This window comes from Falco cherrug, chromosome 9 (assembly GCF_023634085.1).
Source record: "Falco cherrug isolate bFalChe1 chromosome 9, bFalChe1.pri, whole genome shotgun sequence".
NCBI classification, from domain to species: domain Eukaryota; kingdom Metazoa; phylum Chordata; class Aves; order Falconiformes; family Falconidae; genus Falco; species Falco cherrug.
In genome coordinates, this window is record NC_073705.1 from 41,556,424 (window position 1) to 41,571,069 (window position 14,646).

The following is a 14,646-nucleotide window of genomic DNA, read 5'->3' on the forward strand; positions in this document are numbered from 1 at the left end:
CATGGCAGAAGGTAGTACACAAACCTGAGGTTTGGTTTGGGGCCTTTCTGAAAGCAAAAATTTGTGTTGAGAAGTTTTATATAAACACGTACATTTTACTTTAGCTGATAAATGGGAGACAGAATAAAGAAGTGAAAACACTAAGTAGATTAAACAGCATGAAGAAGTAATATTTATGACTAAATTTGCTTTTATGGACTGTAGCTTATTAACAGGTCTGGAAAAGAATGTTTAAACAGGGTTCAAACACTCAACAACTGTACACAATTACTGTAACATATTGTACCAGAGAACCATCAAAACTTCCAGGGTTGCAATTTCAGACATGTGTACATCCAATTTTGCACGCACATCAGAATCTGAGATATCAGAAGGCACTGTTTTTCCTGTAATTATACAGACTGGCTTGTTTTGGCCAAAGTCCTTTGGTACTGTGAGCGGTATTTGTGAGGCTAGAAACAAAGTCATAGTTCATATCCTTAATGTCTTGTTCTAACTTATGAACAGGATAAATGGGGGGTGGGAGGGAGCAAGCACGGCAGCTCTAGTATGTGCTCCAGTGTTCTTTTACAGCAATGAGCATTTGAACTAACAGATACAGTCACTAGAAAAATTGTACTTACATGAGAGTGATGCTTATGAGAGACTCCCACACGTACTACACAAGAAGAGTTTGGTCCTAGATGGTAAGGGCTGGAGATAGTGTGCTCATTCTTATCTTCCTCACTGGTTCCAGACTTCAAGATCAGGAGGGAAGGCACACAAAACAATTTGACATTTGAATTGTGCTAAACCTAGGAAGGGAGATAAAATTGTATTTTTTTCTCAGAAACTGCTGGTCACCAGAAGAATTTGTGCCTGCAAACAAGTAATTTGATTAAATGCAATGTACATTTTCAGCTAAACAGCATTTAACTCACAATGGTCCTGCTCTCCATTAGTTACCTCTGATCACTTATGCTTTCCAAAGTAGAGTAAAACTGTGCTGTTCTAGCTTGGTCGTATTTCACATTCACTGTGTGGTGAAAGGTTACGGTGAAAGGTTGCTGAGGACTAAGTCTAGGTAGTATCTCAGGCCTTGATTTGTTATACAGAGGATTTGCTAGGAATGCAGCTACATTGGTGCAAATCCTCTGTATTGGCAGAGTAAACAGCCACACACACTATGCATTATTGCAATCTACCTTGTTTCAAGCAGGGATTAAATTCTGCAACTCAGGCTAGGCAGAGGAAGACTCTATGGACACAGTCCTTCTACCAAATGTTGCAGGAACACACAGCCCCACACAAACGGAGGGACTTTGTCCCTTCTTCCCCATAGCAAATCCATTGCTAAACTCTGTAGTTACAGTGTAGAAAAAGGAAAAGATAGGAATTTTGGTCAGTTATTGCTTTGCCTCAGTTTTACATCTGAACACGAGCATGGATAAGCTTCAGACAGTTTAACATTCTACATTATGATTCCTTTTTGCCTGGATCAATTTTGTTTAATTTTAAAGTCATATAAGCTTTCCTTGCTGAATTTTGTGTTTTCCGAAAGACTAGCTGCACGTGGCTAAATGTATTCCCTGACTATGTTTAATGAAACTGTGGAAATTATTGAGGGAAAAGGTTTGACTTCTCTATCCTCCTTCCATAGCACTATTGCTCTTTCCAGTGTTCTTTGGAGTGTATTCTTCACAGGTTTGTCCAACCTGGTTATAACCTTTTTATTTAAAAAGAAGAAGCTGTATTAGGACACCATTTTGAGTGATGCTGGATGATCAGAAACTGTCCATCAAAGCAAAGTTAACAAAGGGTTTTCTGTTAGAACCTATAGATCTCATGAACCCTACTGTCATTTCACTCCTACTATTTCTGAGCCCCCAAAGCAATAGCAGATTCAGGTAGGTTTGTCAAAATTAGGAATGGATTCCCTCTGCACGAATTTTGCATATTATAGATTTGGCATTTCCACAACCTAACTATTATTTCTGCTCAGGCTAAAATATTTCACAGTTACAACAACCTGTCAGTGAAATCCTTTCTCTCTCATGTAGTGTCCAAGCCAGAATCATCACCCAGACAAACCTCCACCAGCCTTACATAAAAGATTTGTCTAGTACAAACACTACATGGTGTACAATCACAGTGATGATTGCTTCAGTGTTTGGACTATTATTTTTATAACGGCCTATAAAGATGATGTAAACCTTCAGCAAAAGGTTATAGGAAGCTTTCTAACATTTTTTTCAGCTGTTGCTCTGCTCACAACTCCCACTAAACTATGTACAGTGTTTTAGGTGTGGGCTTGCCAAAACCTCATAGGAAAGAACTAAAATCTCTCACTACTCTGGAATGATTTGTTGTATTACAGCTTAAAGCCATAATAAGGCCTTCTTCTAAGAAAGGCTCTAAAAGCCCTCAGTAGCTGTGATTCTGATGTCTCTTAGGACAAAGAAGCAGCCATAAGGCCAGTACTATCTTTGCCAGACAGAGATGTGGAGAACAGGAGTTCCACCTGTCCTAACACCAAATGGCCGGGAATAGGAATGTAAGCCAGAGGTGGCCACAGCCTGCTGGAGGCTGTGGGCAGAGTCATAGAATACTGAGCCATGGAATGCCACTATCTGAAGCCTGTTCCTGTCCAACATGGCAGTAAAGGGCTACAGCGACCACAGCCATAACCTTAAGACAATAGCAAGTAAAATATTACAAACACCTATTCGTGACAACGGAGGGGAAAATATTAAAAACATCTCAATAATTTGTAGCATAATAAGCCACTGGCTTCCAGGCCTATCTGGAAAGGCCAGGGACCTGCTCATTACCACCTCCCATATGACCTCCCTTGTCACCACAGTGCAGTTAGCTGAACTGAGTACACAAACACTCCCTATTCCAGCACAGCACAAAGGCCTACATTCTATTAACTGTCAGTGACACCTAATGCTTTGAGGCACTGTTTGAAAACAGGCGCTAGGACTTTCAGAACGTTCAGGCAGTCTAGTCGCGTATGTTTAGTGGGTACTGAAGGGGACAAATGCGCCAACCATCACAAAATGTATTTTGCATCACTTTTCTGGAGAACAAAAACCTCTCCCAAATCTATTATCCTTTAAGAACTTAGATATATAATGGAAGACATGAGTCATCTGGAGCTACTATAGTAAGAATAATGTAACTGCAGCTCAGGTGCAGCAATGAAAAGGCTCACAACCATAAATATTTTTGTTGCCACAGTACCTTCTGTGAATGGGGAGCAAGGTAATCACAGTCTTGACATCATGACTGGTATCAGTCTGTCTTATGACTAGTTTCAAGAGATATTGTCACAAAAGTTAAACAACTGTCAGCCAACAATTATTCTCAACAGCAAATTTTTTAAAAAATGCTTTGGAATCCATTCTGGGAAACCTAGAACATACACAGCTTCTCTTCATCTATTCCATGTGCACTCTGAAGGATAACATCACACTCTCCATCTCTGCTTAGAGCTTCAACACCTGCAATTTTGCACAAAAAGAAGCTGTGTCTTAAAGGCAAAAAGAATTTGCTTGCAAAAATCAATAAGGACAATAAATCAAAGTTCATGAAAACGGAGCAAGTTGCTGTAAAGACCATTAGCTTTCTATACTACCGCCCAACTAATTTAAGGATGAAACAGAATAGTCATACTTTAAAAAGCAGATGACATACAAATACTTGCTTTTTCTGAATTAAACACGCAGTCTTAGTATCCAAGGCATAGTTTTTGTGTAACAAAAATATCCTAGACCCAGTAACTACAGGGCAACGAAGATACAGGAAATCCTGCCTTTGCTGGCATGAGAAAGTAACTGAATGGGACTATCCTCAGCCTAGCAAAGTTTCTTCCCTGATAGCATCGAGAAGCTTCCTTGTGCTGGACCCTGTCTGGGATTAAACATGGGAGTTCAATTTCCAAAACTGTCAGTCAGGAACCTTTCACACATCCTAAATTTATTTTGAAGTACTAAAGGAAACATCAAATAGAAGCAAGTCACTCAATGTTCACAAAATGCAGCTGATTTAAAGCAAACTATATAACCTGTTGCGTGGGTTGACTTTTATCTCATGTGGGTTTAGTTAGCAGAGCTGAAAATGTTAGCCAATACAAGGTCTGAGGCTGTCTCCTGCACAGATGCAGATGATAACCTTGTGAGCTCAGCTGTCTGCTCCAATCGCCTTGCAAATGATAGTGTGTTTCCAGCACAAGTTACAGGAATTTAGACAGTTTGTTTGTACTAATTGAAATTGCACAACTATGTGCTTCTGCACGCAAATGCTGTGGAAGCACTGGGGAGGCTTCCTCATTGAGGCTTTAAATGCGAGTTGCCAGAACTCTGAATAAACTCTTCCCAAACAAAATAATCCTTCCGTTCCTCAGGGGTAACTATGGCCCAGCAATCTTTCTTTGCCCTTGGTACCACACATGGGACAAAGGTCATTCTCTTTCAGGATTTATTCAAAATCTTAAAATTCAGCCAAGTTGTTAACACTTCTTTTTGTTCCCTTAATGAGGGGCTCACAATACCAAGTGTCATTTATTTTAAAGGCCCAGCTCCTGGAATCCTGTGATTATCCTCCCACATTTCTTTTACAAAGTTAAGGCAGAGGGTATGCCCATGCTTGACAGTACTCTAAAGTGATGACTGATGTGCTGAAGGCAGTCTGTCCACAGCAGCATGGAGTTCCACACCGGCTAATTCACCCTGCTGCACAGTTCAGCATATTGATATGGTATGTATTGACACACTATGCACGTATACAACAGTATGGATACAGTACACAGCAAGTAAACCTCAAGGCCTTTGTGACTCCACAGGAAAGTATATGAAATAAAAATCATCATCAGAAGAAATAAAATTCAACGAACCCCACTTTTGTTCTGGTTTTCATGATCTGGGGGCTAGGTTCATTAGTTCTAAACAGGATGCCTGATCTCCGCCACTCAAATAGGACAGCATTTTGACATCTCCTGCTGTCTTTAGGCCCTGTATCACTGTTTCTTTAGCCTGGAAGAGCTGTGTTGTCAGAAACTCGCCATAACCAACATTAAATGTCGCTGCTGAGTGACATGAAGCACTGGCAAGTGTACCAAAGCTGAGTGCCTGGCCTCCATAGTCCTCCAAACTCCTGAACCCACAAACAGAAAGACCCAGGGTGGGAAATCGAGTCCAAGACATCCAGAAAACAGAGAATCCCTGTAATACCTGGCTACAGGGCCATTCCTCAAACTTTACTTAAGCATTTCAGCAATATGCTCTACAACCCTTTTACATACTGTACGGTGCTGGATTACTTATGACTTCCCACTACTGTTCTCTTTAAAGACTTCTGTCAGCGTATTATTGATGCAGAGGTCAGACACCCTGAGGGCAATGTAAATGGGAAAGCATCCTGGCAGGAAAACAAAACTCAATGTTGCTTTTTAGCAACAATTCAGCACGAAAATTCTTTGTAGGGAAACTGTGGTGAACAGTGCAGTGTGATTTTACTCAGCTGACAGAAATGTTGAACACAGAAGCATGCACGCTCTATAGAGGCACACAGACCCTGATCCCGCAGTCGGATTCAGCATTCTGTAACGCATGTGCTTACACAGAGCACGGGTGTCCTTGCTTGGCACAGCGAAGGGGGGACCGGGCACCCCCTCGCTGCGGGGACGGCCCAGCCCAGCCCGGCCCCGCCGGCACGGCCGCTCCCCTCACAGGGCCTCGCAGGATTTCCTGAGCCGGCAGCCCCTCAATTCCTGGAAGCGATTTCTCCCGCGGGCAGGAAGGACGGCCCGAGGGGGCGCCGAGCCCGGCGGGGGGCGCTGCCACAGCCGCTCCGGCCCGGCAGGAGACGTCGCACCTCACCTGAAGGGCGGTGCGCGGCACCACAGAGCGCAGCACCGCCCCGCCCCCTCCTCCCCCCCCGCCCCCGCTTCCCGCCGCCGCCGCGCGCGGCTGTAACGGCCGTAACGGCACCGCGTGCTCGAGCGTGCTCACGTGACGGCCCGGCGCAGCCCGCCCCGGGGGGCTGGTTGGCTGGCTGGGGCGCGCCGGCCGCTCCGCTCCCCGCCGGCCGGGCAGGGCCGGGCAGGGCAGGGCGGGACGCGCCGCAGAGCAGAGCGCCGCCGGGGAGGCGGGCCGCGACGGGCAGAGCGCTGCGGGCGGCGGCGGCGGCGGCTGGCGCGTCTACCCAGTCCTCGGCGGGTCCCGCGCCGCGCTCAGGTGAGACGCGCGGCCCCGCGGGGCGGGCGGGCGCCGCTGCCGGACTCTGCCCGAGTCTCTCCGGGGCGCTGGCCGGGCCGGGGGCGTCGGGACGCGGGTGACGCCAGCGGGGCTGCGGTCGGCCGGGGCGGGAGCTCCGCTGGAGCCGAGGCGGGCGGGAAGCTGCCGGGGCAGAAGGAGCGGCGGGCGGCTGTGGCACCGCGGGGTGGGGACGGCGCTGAGCCCCTGCGAGGGCAGGTCCGGACCGCAGCCCCCGGCTCCCCCGGGCCGCTGAGCGGGGCCGCCGCCCCCTGCCCCAGGGCACGGCCGGCACCTGCCGGGCCCGCTCGGGCGCCGCCGGTGCGGCTAAAACCGCTGCCAGCTCGCGGGGCTGTGGAGGCGGTCCTGCTGCAACGCTGCTGAGCCGCTAAATACCGTTAGGTGTATGTGTCGTTTCTCTGGTTGAACGCGGTGTAAATAGTGTGTAAATATCCCAGCACACTGCACCAGGTAGGACTTCTACTTGTTCGTTCAGAGGACTTCTTCATACGATTTATTCTGGCTCTTTGAAAACTTGACAGACATAACTCAAATCTGTTCGTAATTCTCCTTCTGGATATTGGTCTGGCACATTCGCCATAAAAATTAAACTTTCCTCTCCTATAGATTCTCCAGGCGCTTTCTGAATGTGCTTTGTTTGAAAAGCAATTTAATGAATTAACGTAGCATGCACAAAGATAACTTGAGCTGACGTACTAGCAAAGTAACATCTATCGCATGAGCAAAAATGGAATATTCCTGCCCTGAGGTTCCTTTTTAATCTTAAATTATTAATGGGTCTCTGCATTACATGAATGAAATTTGCAATTGGTACAGAGGGCAAATGCATGTAGAAAACCGGATACAAGAGGAGCTGGTTGTGAGGAAGGACGTATCCCCAAAAAGGCTGGCAGGAGGAGGAAGGAAGAGAGCACCTTCTGTTCTCTTGGGGACCTCTGGGGGAGAAGCAGTGGGCCATACCCAGTCCATCTCTTTTGCAGCTCTCAAAAAAGAGGTGTGAGAAAAGGGCAAAACTTTTCCCTACCTGGGGAGTGTAGGAAAGTCCAGCTTTAGTACATACGTTTTTGTTTAGCAGCTGTTTAACTGAGTTCTTGTGGGTGCTCCTGAGGTAGGGTTTGTGGCAATCATAGTATCCTATCTTCTTTTAGAATCTGATTGTCAACTTCACACCAAATGCCATTTGTACTTAGTTAAATAAAGGTACTTACATCACATGTCATAACTTACTTTTGTCTGTGTAATCAATGCAGGAAAAAATGTCTTTTATCTCCAAGGGAGACCCTAGAAAAAGCCCACTTACCTAAACTGAAGTAGGAAGGGCAAAACACTTGCATTTATTATGGCTTCTGGAACATAAATGTTTGAAAATACGTTGAGAGGAAATGTTGGTTTCGTAATCAATGGGAAGTAAAATTTCTACTGTCTGTTCAACCATGTAATGTACAGTAAGTGAGGTGTGTCATAGTAAAGATTACAGCAGCGAGCTAAGGTTCTCCTCTTCCTTTTACCTGAACTTCCAGTATCTCAACTTTTAAAGGCAGAAGTTTGAAGTAAGACCATATTAAATAAAGCAGAAACATCGTGCTTGTAAGCAGTTACTTTTCTTCCGTGTAATCACTCAAGAGTTTGTTGAAGAGATTTTGGGCAGATATATTGAAAATGTGTGATGTTACAGAAGTACAAAACCAATACATAGAGATGATAGACTAGTAAAAGGCAGCTCTTAAGGAGGCTGAGAGGATATATTTCTGCAATATTGTTAGTTTGGTAATAATCTTAAAAAAACTAAAGAAACTGTGGGAGAAAAAGATACCGGATCAACTTAGGCTACTGAACAACCCAAAGGTGAAGCTAGCGTGGATTTGAGGAGAAAACTGAGCTGAATTTTCCTTGAGTTTTCTGTGCTGTCATTGTGTTAGAGGAGTGACTTGTCCATAGCAGAAGAGTCTCCTAGGCCACATCATACATGACCTGTTGGCTCCAAGAAGCCATCCAGGGACCTGAGCATTCCACACGGTCTCATCTGCATTCCTTCTGGGCCTGGTTTGCTCTGCGGTTGTATCACCTGCCAACCTGCAGCAACAACCACCTGCTCCTCCCCTTTCCATCAGTTTAAGGGAAGTTCCCCGTTTTGGAGAACTAAACCATATAAGCATATCCCTCACTGAATTACTCTTTGTTCCAGCTGGCTTTAGTTTCCCTTGGCTTATGGTGACCTTACTGCATGTCCTGCAGGCAGCACTATAGTGCACTTGCTATTGTGGATGAGCACTAGTCCAGGTAATGCCTGCCTGGGCGAGGAGCCGGATGGGAGAGAGAAGGAATGGCACTGCCATGGCCACTACTGGTGCTCTCTGTTGCAGGCGTGCAGAGCGAGTCACATAAAGCCAGCTCGCTCTTCTTGGCTGTAAGTGCCTCAAGACTAAGATAAGGAAGTTGCACGTAAGGTTTAGCTGCTCTATTCTGAGTGCAGGTCATCATAGAAATAGAAGATCTGCTTCCGCTACCATAGTAGGGAAGATGTTTATAGCTAGAGGTAGTAATCAGGCAGCACAATGCTAATTAAGATTAGAACCTTTCTTTTGTGGTCCCATCCACAAAACCAGAAAGCAGAAGTGAGATTAAGGGACAGGGGGATGGAAGCCAGAAACTGTTTTTCTGTTAGGTGGAACTTTTATGCTTTAGTAATGATGAAAATCAGGTTAAACTACATTTCTGTCTGCTTACACCTTTCAAACAACTGGTCTGACTTTACAGCATAATAATTAAAAAAAGTCTTAGCAAGCAGGAGAGTCTCAGTGTGGCCTTTAATAGAACAATACTGTAAATAATGATTTCTGAAAAAGAAATATGATTGAGCTGGTGGAAGGGCTTTGCATGTCTGTTTGAGAGTGAGAAATTTCCCAATGTATCTGTGGATGCCTTATCTGTAGATTTTAAGGAGGGCAATGGAAAGAAGGGCTGGTTGAAATGTATGATATCTCAGTGAAATAAAACCAGACAAAGCACTGAGTTTATGATCAGATAAATCAGATCCTTTTTTTTTTTTTCTCAAAAAAAGGGTAGTTTGAAAGAAGCTGCAAATAACTTATCATCTGCCACCCACAAAGCCTATTCAACAAAAGTGTAATGAGGTGCTACCTCATTTTTTCTGTTCTCCCTCACTGTTTACTTGTGCAGGGTATCTACAGAAGGTGGGACTTTTTGTGAGAAACTAACTTTAGTCCTAAATTCAACTCTGAAATGTTGCGGATAAGGATCAAGAAGTGCCTAGAAAAGCTAAGAAGGCTACTAGTCTCTTCAGCTGAAGAATTTGCATTTCACTTCTACTTTTCAAGCTGGCATGAAACCTCTGAAAGCTACTTGTATCTTTGAGCATTGCTTTTAGGGCAGTGTCTGAGGTGAAATCAATGTTGCTTCCACCTTAGGTTCCTGGAAAACTTCAGCCTTGCTCCTGGATGACAACCAAGCCACAATAGTACAGACATTTACCAAACCTAATGAAGCATTTTTATAATTAATTTCATTTGAGACAAAGGTAGAAGCAACGCAGAAGTCCCAATACACATAGCATCAAGCTGTCAGCTAGTAGTTTAGTCTTGTCACCTTCTTGAAATTGGGCAAAATACCCCTCCTCAGAGTCTGTTAGGTAACCTATGAAGACCTGGTTAATTGTGATACAGCAGTGTTTCAGTGTTTGGTTCTGACACATAAGGTTATTGATTATTATTTAAGTGTAAATACAGAGGGGAAAATATTCAAGAACATGCTTTTTTTAACAGAGCTGTGTCAGTCTCCAGTTATGCTCAAAAGCTCATCTAATTACCCATTACTTCAGTGCACTGGAGTGAACAGTTGGTATTTTAGTTCAGATACTCAATTTACCTGTTTAAAACTTTGAAAGACTGTTTTATTTACCAAGCAGGCTTGTTTTAAAATATAAAATGGATCATAAGAGATGTTTTTGCTATTGGATGTGTTGTAATTTTAGGTTTAAAATGGTGAGATTTATTTTGTCTCTCTTTTTCTGGTTTTTTTTTTTTTTTTTCCTTTTTTTCTTTTTCTCTCCTTTCCCCTTCAGGAGTGCCACAATAAGAGAAAGATTTGAAATATCTTTATTGGAATTCTGCTTTTGATCAACCTGTTAAAAATGGATATGAACATTATTTTCTCCTGTGAGGTAAGTATTCCTGGGGAGAAATTAAGAAAGAAAGAAGGGGGGGCTGGGGGAGGGGGGACAGGGGGGACACTGGACAGGACACCCAAATAAAAAAAGAGGAAAAAAAAAAAAACCAACCCAGGTTCGTTTCACTTGTTGTTGTCTGTCACCACTGCTGCTCTGTCTAGCAGCTTTTGGTCAGGAATTTTAAAGTTTTAGCTTATGTGACTTGGAGAACCTTGTACTGAAGGTCTTAATTGAAAAGTCCTAGAATTAATACTTTCATTTACAGGATTAGTCATCTTTGTTCTGATATTCCAGTAGATAAAAGCAACTGTATAAAGGATCTGCATTGTTGCAGAGTTGTAAAGGGTGGCTTCTGCACATAGTAGCTTTTGACCCAATGTTAAGCTTTTCTTCAAAGCATCAAAGAAACGGAAGCTGCTAAGTCTCATTTTCAAGAGTGAATACTTACACAGACTAACTGCAGATACAGGAAATGAGTGAGATCCTGGGGTGAAGAAAGAATTTGTACCACAAATACGCAGGTACTCTTTCATGCAACCAGGCAGCTTTCTCTGTTCTTGTTCGGTGCAGACTACAGACAAGGTTGGGCTGTTGCCAGCCTGAATTACAGGTGCTTATTAATAATGCTTTTACTGAGTCCCACATCCAGATTTTCATGGGTTCATATAGTAAGCATGTACGTTAGTAAAATAAAACACATTGGTTTATTTTTAAATAAATAAATTCTATAAAACACGGGAAAATTCGGGTTGTAGGGAACCTCGGGAGGTCAATGTAGTCCAGCCCCCTGCTCAAATTTTTGAGTAGTCAATGAAATTAGGTCGCTTTCACCCATTAATCTTCCCAGTCTGTTATATGTTCAGAAGCATTAACTAAAGGTGGATTCATATCTTGCCATATGTATTAAATGGATGCTATAATCAGATAGGAACATAACATGCTACTAAAATCTGTCAAAATAGGAAAATATTTTGAGACAGGATTGTACAAGAATGGTCTGCTTCTCTGAACAAAGGAAACAATCTTTGATTTATTAATTTCTTGCAATTACAAATGAAATCTCTACAGGTCATGCAACACAGTGACATGCTGCCAATATTTTCAAGACTGGTTCCCTGCAAGAGTGACCCCTTCCCAGGCATCTCTAGGGAATCTATTTATTTACTTCCTCATGTAAGCAAAATTGCTTTCTCATAATCAAGGGAAGGGAAGTGAACACATTGCTTATCCTGCCTGATACATGTTACTGAGACGTTTCCTCTGAAGTATAAATATTTGTTCATGGGAAAACATAGTGACAATGTGAATAAAAATAAGCGTCATGTCAGGAAGCTTAGGGAGCAATCTCTCCCCTGGGATTTCAAAGTAAACACAAACCAAATGTTCCCCCCCATCATTATGTACTACCAAACAGAATGTTTCATGAGCCCTAGGAATAACTTCTTCAGTGTTTCGGCCGTGGAGGGTCATGTGTAGAAGGAGTTAATGCTGTTGGTAGAAAGGGATTTCAGCATTCACAGCCTCATAGGAGGGTCACTGAAGTGAAGAGACACTTGGTTTACTTTGGATTTATGCTTATCTCAATGTGCTTTGAATTGATCCCTCAAAATTGGTAATTTTATAGCTTTAATAGTTACATTAGTAATTTAATGAGCCCTCTCCAGCACATTATCAAAGACAAGCATATACTTTGTGAATAAAAATAGAAGTCATTTTATAGGTAATGCAGTTCCTGAAAGCCAGTATATAATATTACATGTATGCAAGTTGTGATGCTATGAATTATTTAATATGCACCGAGTGATCTCAGCATCACAAAGGCAAATGGCATATTAAGGCAAATGACACACCTAAGAACCCCAATATCTCTTCACCTCTGCTCCCAGCATCAAGTCTCACTTCCCAGCCTGATTTTCTTTCTTTAAATGACTTTGAGTAACATGCACAGCTTATGTAATTAAGTTACAGAATAATGTTCTTGGAAACTTGCTGTTTCCACACTGGTTTGTTTCTTCTGTGATCGGGTCTCGCTTCTTGAAGAGAACATATCTGTAGGTCTGGACAAAAGTTAACTTGCTGTCATGTGCTTGAGTAGGAAAATGCTGCATCTGTGGAAGGCTTGTCTTTGTAGAGGTGCTATTTGCTCCTTAATATCCCAGTCACGGCTTATTTGCTTATGGGCTTCTGTGTCACTTGAGGCATTATGAGACAAGTAGTAGTAAATTTAGCTCTCTGGTTAAAGAAGCTACTGCTCTCTCGGAGATTACTTTCTCCACAGTCAGTGGAATAAAATAGGTACATGTGTGTTGGCCACTGCAACGCAGAGTCTGGCAATTTAATTTTGCTGGCAATTCAGATAGTTAAATGCAAAGTTCTGGACTGTGCAAAGTCAACAGAATTGTGTGTGTGAAACAGTAACCTTGAGTAGAATCAAATGTAGTAGAGCAAATTTAAAATTTTAAAACTGCTTGAGCTGTTTTTTACAATTGCTTGCTTATGATTGCTTGTGACTACAGATTAGAAAACTGGGGGGGACTGCTGTGCCTCCGTGGTTGGGGTGTGGGGGGAGGGGGCAGCGTTGCTGTTTGCTTTTAATTTTTGTAATTAAATTTATGTTTCTAGCACTGTCTATCACAGAGTGTTGAAATCCTGTACTAAGCATGTTTCTAACTTCATCATGAGATTTCCTGTGCTTTTGACAAAGGAGAATGATTCTTGCAACACCTGTGCAGAATCTGTAAACAATTCTTTGTCATTGTTAGGTGGGAAATGAAGAAAGCGATGATGTAGCCCTGAAATGCCCATTCAGGGAGCTTAAGCAAAAAGAAATCCAAGTTGTGATATAAAAGCAGTGCTGTCACCCCAGAGCATCCTCTTGCCAACTGGAATTTCCTGTCTCTCACTTATGGAAGCAAGGGCCTAGCACTCTCGAGATTTGCAGCAATAAAAACATACTTAGTACGGTAACAGCACCTGAACTTTACATACTTGCTTGTTTTCACTGCTTTGTCAGTGGTGAAATGTGCTTCTACATGGGGTTTTAAATGGGCAGGAGTTCCAATAATTGTCCTGACCAACGTGTACCATTTACACCTGAGATAGATACACGTGTTGTTGCCCTTATGACTATCCATGTTTCGGTTCTTGATTTATTGCTATTGCTTAAAACCTGAAGTACTTAAATTTGTCTCTTCTATTTCAGGTACGTGTTTTCATTTGCACTTATGCAGATTATTGGTCACTAAACAAAGAACATTTCAAAAAATACTTCCCAGTCTTCTAAGGAAAATACTGGTGGGTCAGGCTTTTCTTGAGGCAATGCAACTGTCTCCACTGGAATTTCTGCAGGGGTGAATTTGGTTCTTTTATCCTCCTTTCTTTGTGTGTTTGCAACAGTGGTTCCCACTGGCAACACTATAAATAAGGAATTCTCAGCTTTCTCTTACAATAATAGTATAGTAGTATTTTAGCTGTAGTTCTGAATTTCAGCCAGAAGCCTATTGTAAAAAATAAGTGCTGTTCACCCATTTTAAATTGGAATTGTGGAGGAATGTTTGTCTTCCCTAACAGATACAGTTTAACAAAATTTTGTAGGCAGTTGCTTCTGTAAATAATTCACTTTTTCCTGCAAAAGTATTTTGGAGATGATGTGGGAGGTATTCAGTTCATTTGAGGCTGTATAATGCTACAAAATGCACCCTGCTTTAGCACTTTTGCCAATATGTATGGGAGCAAATGAGATTAATACCTTTGTAGCAGATCTCCTCTACCCTTACCTGGGAAAAGGACTTCTTGCCTGACTCAGAAAAGACTGTAAAGGGTTCTTTAAAAATAAAAAGCTGCATGCCTTGCTACTGTATTGAAAAAGAAAAAAAACCAGTAGATTTCATGATACTTTGGCAATATAACTTCCAAGCAATGAGTGCATGAGAAATGTCAAGGCACTGGAATACTTTTTATTAAAGCTCCCTGAATGCCTGATTAAGTTCAAACCACTCCTGGTGGTTCTAGCTTGTTTTTAATTTTACAAAGGTAAATTCTACTGCTGACATATTTAAATGCTGCAGTTATCTGTTTACATATGTGTAGTTGGGAAGTGATGTCTATTTCTCCATACTTTGCAAATCACACAGTATACATAGTAGCTTGGATCCTTTAAGGTCTGTGTCTTTTGCAAAATCTCTATTTCAAGCCTGTAATAAT

General features: G+C 42.6%; 1 protein-coding gene across 3 annotated transcripts in view; it reads left to right on the forward strand.

Annotated features, from left to right (window-relative positions):
* The first annotated feature begins 5,943 nt into the window (after positions 1-5,943).
* The window catches only part of RHOBTB1 (Rho related BTB domain containing 1), a 54,686-nt gene continuing 45,983 nt past the window's right edge, over positions 5,944-14,646 (forward strand). The window contains exons 1-2 of one of the 3 annotated variants that reach the window (XM_055720623.1): positions 5,944-6,218; positions 10,339-10,437. The gene's annotated coding sequence lies outside the window, so the exon portion shown is untranslated. The remainder of the gene's footprint in view (positions 6,219-10,338; positions 10,438-14,646) is intronic. The other 2 variants (XM_055720622.1, XM_055720624.1) reach the window with 2 other exon arrangements.